Source organism: Mastomys coucha, unplaced genomic scaffold (assembly GCF_008632895.1).
Source record: "Mastomys coucha isolate ucsf_1 unplaced genomic scaffold, UCSF_Mcou_1 pScaffold13, whole genome shotgun sequence".
NCBI lineage: Eukaryota > Metazoa > Chordata > Mammalia > Rodentia > Muridae > Mastomys > Mastomys coucha.
This window is the reverse complement of record NW_022196895.1, coordinates 12,766,315-12,772,936: the sequence shown is the minus strand read 5'-3', so window position 1 is coordinate 12,772,936 and position 6,622 is coordinate 12,766,315.

Genomic DNA, 6,622 nt, shown 5'->3' with positions numbered 1-6,622 from the left:
TACAAAAGCCTATACTCAACAAAACTGGACAACCTGGATGAAATGGACAATTTTCTTGACAGATACCATATAATTCTAGTTGAAAATGTTTTATAAAAAGTGTTAGCCATTGACTCGACTTGCTGTGATGGATAAAAAGAGGGCCCTCTCTCTCTCACTGAAGCTGGGTGGGATACCATCTGAAATGAGGTATGTTTGCTTCACTCTTAGTGGCATTTTTGGTGTAACAAGAATATGTGACAGACAGGATAGAAATTCTCTTTACCGCAGGGTGTCAGAGACATTAGAGGGTAGTGAATCCCAAATGCTTGCTTTGGAGCAACATCACTTTAGGAACTATATGTATCTCTAACCATGTCCATTCTTGGTGTTGAGTTTAACAGTCACAGTAGGCATAAAACTAAGCCATTCTGTGAAGCTGTTACTCCATCTTACTTGGACCTCACACATTTGGGTACCACATGAACACTTTGAACTATTGAATAATCTATCTTAAACTTAGATGAAATAAATTAACTTTGTGCAATTGATGCTACTAGTATTATTAGAAAAGACACCTTCCTAGCAGGCATCACATAACTGATGCTTTATAACAAATACAATAAATTGTAGGGTGATGCTGAGTTTCTATTCCCAAAGTAGTACACATGACAGGATTTCGATTATTGATTCAATACCTAAATCGGTGCCGTTTCCTTTTATTCTCCTCACTGAATGTTCATATATTGAGTATGGCTAAGTCTTGAAGTAATGCTGAGAAAAAAAGAACCTAGCTGTTGCCTTTCTGGAGAACCTTACCAGTTACTAAAATGAGTAGAATATGAATATTTCTACAAAAATAAAATGTTAGTACATTTATGTGTAGTTATTGGAAAAAAACTGAGCTAAGTCTAAAAAAAATGGAGAAAACTAGATTCACTAATTACAGTGTTGAATCAAGGTATGACACAATATATTCTAAATAGCAAAGGCTTTCCTCTAGGAAGCAAGATTGTGTTCATTACGAAACAGCAGTAGTGTGTCAGTGATGGAAAATGCTGTGGCAGTTCCTGGAGAAGTTGGAGACCTTGCCAAACTTACCCATTTGGCTGATAATTCCTCTATAAGGATGCAGAGCCCTGCTGCAGGACTCTCTGTATATTTTTTTGATTTGTTTTGTATCCTTTGGTGAGTGTTAAAGTGTTTAGTAGTTATGATTGCTGAATATCATATTGGCACATATTTGTGAAGTACAATGTAATAACGTCAGATATATGTGTACAGCATAGTGATCAATTCAAGATAATTAGCATACCTATCACCTGAAATGTTTTTCATGTTTGCATTGTCTAAGTGTTGATGATTTTACCCATGCACATAAAGCACACTTATTACTGTCACCCATAACATTTCTCATCTCTATTCCTCACTTGCCTACACCTCCTATTCCCTGCAAGTCTCTTGTTCATGTTAATGTCCATTTTGTTCTCTGATCCACAGCGTTTAAGGATGTACATCTATGTGACTATGGGTTTGAGCTCCCCCTTGGTTCCTGGTGGGTTCATCAGTGAGTACACATTTGAAGACAATGACTTCTTTTTCTCCATCATCTACTAATAACCATTAGTTCACGGTAAGAAGGTGGGATCAATTACTCTCTCATCAGTCCATGATTGGGTGGGAATAAAGTCAATCTTCTGCAAGCTCAAGGCAAGTAGCCATAATTTCCACGAACTCATAACAGCAGTGGCTATATCTGTTGTGCCTAGAGGCAGGCATTTCTTAGCCCTTGTTTTTCATCTTCTAGCCCTTATATTTTTTCTCAGCCTTTCTTTTTCATTGTCCGGTGAATAATAGAAGAGTTGGTAGAAATATTTTTTTAAAGGCTGAACCGTCAACTATCATGTATTCTCATCACTTTGGGAAGCTATAAATATCTTTAGTCAGCATTGTTCACTGTAAAGAGAGGCTTCTCCAATTAAGACTGAGACTTACTTACAACTATGGACATAAACATAAATATTTAAAAGTGAATTGATTCTGCATCAATGTAGTTAAACAATAGTAGTAAGTTTTGGCCCTTCTGGGCTGTAACATTCCTAGGTAAGAGCTGTAGAGTGGGGATTACAGTAGCACTCATGAATTCCTTCTCCTGGAGCAGGCCTTCAAATCCAGTCAGTGCACAGCTGGTTACTCTATCACAGTTGTGCTATTGTTGCAAAGGTGACACATCTTTCCTGAAGCATTAGTTTTATACTTTATAGGGTACACAGATGGATAAGACCATTGATACCCCAGCCCCTCCCCATCAGCAGCCTACACATCACCTTCTGGTACTTTGAAAGCTAGCCAGAAGGTAAGAAGCCTCCAGTACAGCTCTATCTTGATTTCTCAGTCTGGAGGTTTCTCAAGAAACTATAGATAAAACTACTGTATGATCCAGCAATACTATCCTTGTGCACACATTCTAAGAGCTACAATACCACAGAGATAACTCCATATCCAATTATATTACTGCTTTATTTACAATAGCTAGGAAATGAAATTAGGCTAGATAGCCATCAACTAATGAATATATCATGAAAGTATAAAATATGCTATACATATTCAATGGAGTTCTATGTAGTTTTAAAGAAAAATAACACTTGTCATCTGTAGAAAAATGGGTGTGGGTATATGGAGGAAATTATACTGAGATAACCCAGGATCAGAAACAGAATCACAGGTTGTGGTCTCCCACACAAAGATACTATTCCATTCTTTTAGCTTTGTTTGTTTAACCTGTAGTATCTGTGGAAATTAGGAAACTGAGAAGGAGATTTAGCTGGTAGTTACAAGAACGGGGATAGTAGAATATAGGTAAAAGGACAGTAAAGAGGGGACACTAGTGGTGGAAAGTTTTAAGCAGCGAAGAGGTAATGGAGCTACGAGGAGGCAGGGCAGCGAGGAATAAGCAAGACAAAAGGAGTATTATAAGGCTACACAGCAACCTACTATTTATAACCTCATTAAAAATGAGAGATTGAAGGGAGATACCATGTATAGTTATATAGTACATTTTCTATAGCCAGTTAGTAGACAGTCTCTGTACCTCATGCTAGTCTCTGTACCTCCGTGTCAGAGTCCACAAACATACAAGGTACAATACAGACTCCTGTCAGTCATCATGGCTCCTTGCTGAACTTAGCAGAGAGGCCCTTGTTTCTGAAGATATTACATACCTAGATTGTTCCAGATAACTTTATTGTGAGTACATCCCAATTGCTTTCTTCTATTTAATTATACAATGCATTGTCAACCAAATTCACCATCCTGTGCTTTCTAACACTCGAACTTATTTCCATTATTGAGCAGTAACCCTATACCTTCCAATTCACCTCTCCTCTTCTTTCTCGTTTTCATTTTCTCTAACAACCAGATACTATGAAGTTCTACACTCAGATACTATGAGGTTTGCTGTTTTAGATTTCTTATACAAGTGAGATTATAAATCTTTCTGTCCTAACTTATTGCAGTTAGTATCATGTCTCCTAGCCCATTGATTCAGTGACAGAATATCATGTTTTTATGATTACATAATATTAAATTGTATATAAATTTTACCTATTGGTAAATAACAATGTTTGTTTTATATCCTTGTTATTTGAGCAGTGATGTAACTAAAGAAACAAGTGTTTAGAGCCCTCCTCCTTTTCTTTGACTTGGATATGGAATGAAACACATAAGGAGGTCAGAGCAAAACACATAGAGTTTGTTTTTCTTCATCTACCACATGGGTCTCTGAGACAGATCTCATCAGGCTTAGCAGCAGACATTTATACCTGTTGAGACATCTCACTGCCTCCAATTTAAGTTAATTGTATTTCTGATGCATAATTGTATGATCAACTGACAGCATGACTTTTATTTCTTGATAAATCTTCATATTCATCTCCATGTCTTGCTGATTTATATTTCTGTAAACACTGTGCAAGTGTTCCTCTTTTTGTACATCCTCATCCACACTTTGCTAATTTTTGTCATTTTGGTAATAGGCAACCTATTATAGATGAGTAGTTATCTTGTGGTTTGATTTGCACTTCCCTAGGAATTAGTGCTACTGAGTAATTTTCATAAATATAATGGCCATCTTTTAGCAACTGATACTTGTATTCTTAGTTCATTTTAAATCCTTTTTCTATTGAAATATATTTCTAATAGTTTCTAGATAGTAGCCTCCTGTCAGATAATACTTTGTAAATATTCTGGGCTATTCTATCTATGCATTATCTCCACAGTCTGTTCACCGACTAAACAAAAAGAGACTTTTTACCTTGGTGTAGTATCATTTGCCAATTTTTGTATTTGCTGCCTTATATTTTAGAGTAGCTAAAATATACATTATCTATATCTATCTATCTATCTATCTATCTATCTATCTATCTATCTATCTATCTATCTATCTATCTATCTATCTATGTCCTGAAGCACTTCCTTATGTTTTCTTCTAAGAGTTTTGTTCATTTAGATATTTCATTTACATTTTTAAATGTGAAGTTTTAAAGTTCTAAACTTCTTAAGTTTTAAGGATCTTAGAAGAACTTGGACATAATTTTATTCTTCAATATGTGCATGAAAATACCAAATTTTCCCAGCACCATTTATTGCAAAGGTTATTCTTGCTGTTTTTTTTTAACCTCATTGTTTATTCTTTCTCTTCTAATAAAATCAATTAGCTATAAATATGGTTATTTTTGAAATCTCTATTCAGTTCACTGCTTTGTGTATCTTTTTTGGCAATGTTCTTTCATGACAATAACATGCTGTGTTGATTTCTGCACTTTTTAAATATCTTTTGAAGTCTGGTGGTATGATTTTTCCAGCTTTGTTACTTTTGTTCAAAAATGCTTTGGGCTATTTGTTGTTGCATACATAGTGTAGTGGCTATTCCTGGTTATCAACTTGACTATATCTGAAATGAACTACAATCCAGAATTAGAAGGCTCACCTGTGGCCCTAATCTGGAGGCTGAGAGATACAAGTTTCCGACCTAAATCTTGGCATGGAGATCTTGAGGCATAGTGGCTATGAATCCCAGAAGATTAAGATAGGAAGACCTATGAGTTCAAGGTCATCTGGGATTAAAGGTGTGGTGGCACACACCTTTAATCTTGGCCACACCTTTTTCTGGAGACCTATATAAGGACACTGGCAGAAGGAAGTCTCTCTCTGCTTCGCCTGCTTGCTTTGTGGGACTGAGCAACTGCTGGATCCTTGGATTTCCATTCACAGCTGCTGCCGACCATTGTTCGGAGTTGATTGGTGGGAGTTGGACTACAGACTGTAAGTCATCGATAAATTACTTTATTACATAAATACTAACATAAGTTCTGTGACTCTAGAGAACCCTGACTAATACATATAGTTTCATGAAAATTTCAAGAATTTTTTTCAAATGCTCTGGTAAGTATCATTGATATTTTTACAAGGACTGTGTTTGATCACTTGAACACTTTGAGTAGTCTGAACTTCTTTTTTCATGTTTTTTTTATATTTATTTATTTTTCACTTATTCACTTTATATTCCACTGACTTTCTTCCCCCAGTCACCCCCTCCTACAATTCTTCTGCCATTCTCCTTTCTCCTTATTTTTTGAGATGGTGGGACCCCCTGAGTATCTCCCAACTCTGATATGTCAAGTCTCTGTGAGGATAGGAACTTCCTTTGGCACTGAGGCCAGTCAGGGCAGCCCAGCTAGAAGAACATATCCCACATATAGGCAACAGCTTTGGTGATAGCCACTTCTTCACCTGTTCAGGACCCACATGAATGCCAAGATGCACATCTGCTACATATGCAAAAGGAGGTCTAGGCCAGATGGGGTATATTCTTTGGCTTGCTGAAAATTGCTTTGTTTATGTTTAGGTGTGTGCCTTGTATCCCTGACCACTCTAATACTTTTAACATGAAGGGGTGTAGTCAAAGCCATGTTCAGCATCTAATGAGATAATCACATGATTTTTTTTCCCTTCAGTTTGTTTATACGATGGATTACATTGATAGATTTTCATATATTGAACCATCCCTGTATCCCTGGGATGAAGCCTACTTGATCATGGAGTGTGATGTTTTTGGTGTTCCTGGATTCAGTTTGTAAGTATTTTACTTAATAATTTTTCATCAATGTTCATAAGAGAAATTGGTCTGAAGTTCTCTTTCTTTGCTGAATCTATTTGTAGTTTAGTTATCACAATGACTGTGGCTTAATAGAATGAGTTTGTCAGTGTTTCATCAGTTTCTATTTTGTGGAGTAGTTTGAGGAGTATTGATATTAGTTCTTCTTCGAAAGTCTGGTAGTGTTCTGCACTAAAACCATTTGGTCCTGGGGCTTGCCTTTTTTGGGGGGCGGGGAGACATTTTAATGAGTGCTTCTGTTTCTTTAGGGGTTTTAGGCCTGTTTAAATAGTATACTTTATCATGATTTAACTTTGGTAAATGTTATCTGTCTAGAAGATTGTCCATTTCATTAAGATTTTACAATTTTGTGGAGTACAGGCTTTTGAGTAAGACCTAATTATTCCTTAAATTTTCTCAGTTTCTGTTAGCATGCCTTTCTCTTACTTTTGATTTTGTTTTTTTTTGTATGATGTATTTTTTTTTTTT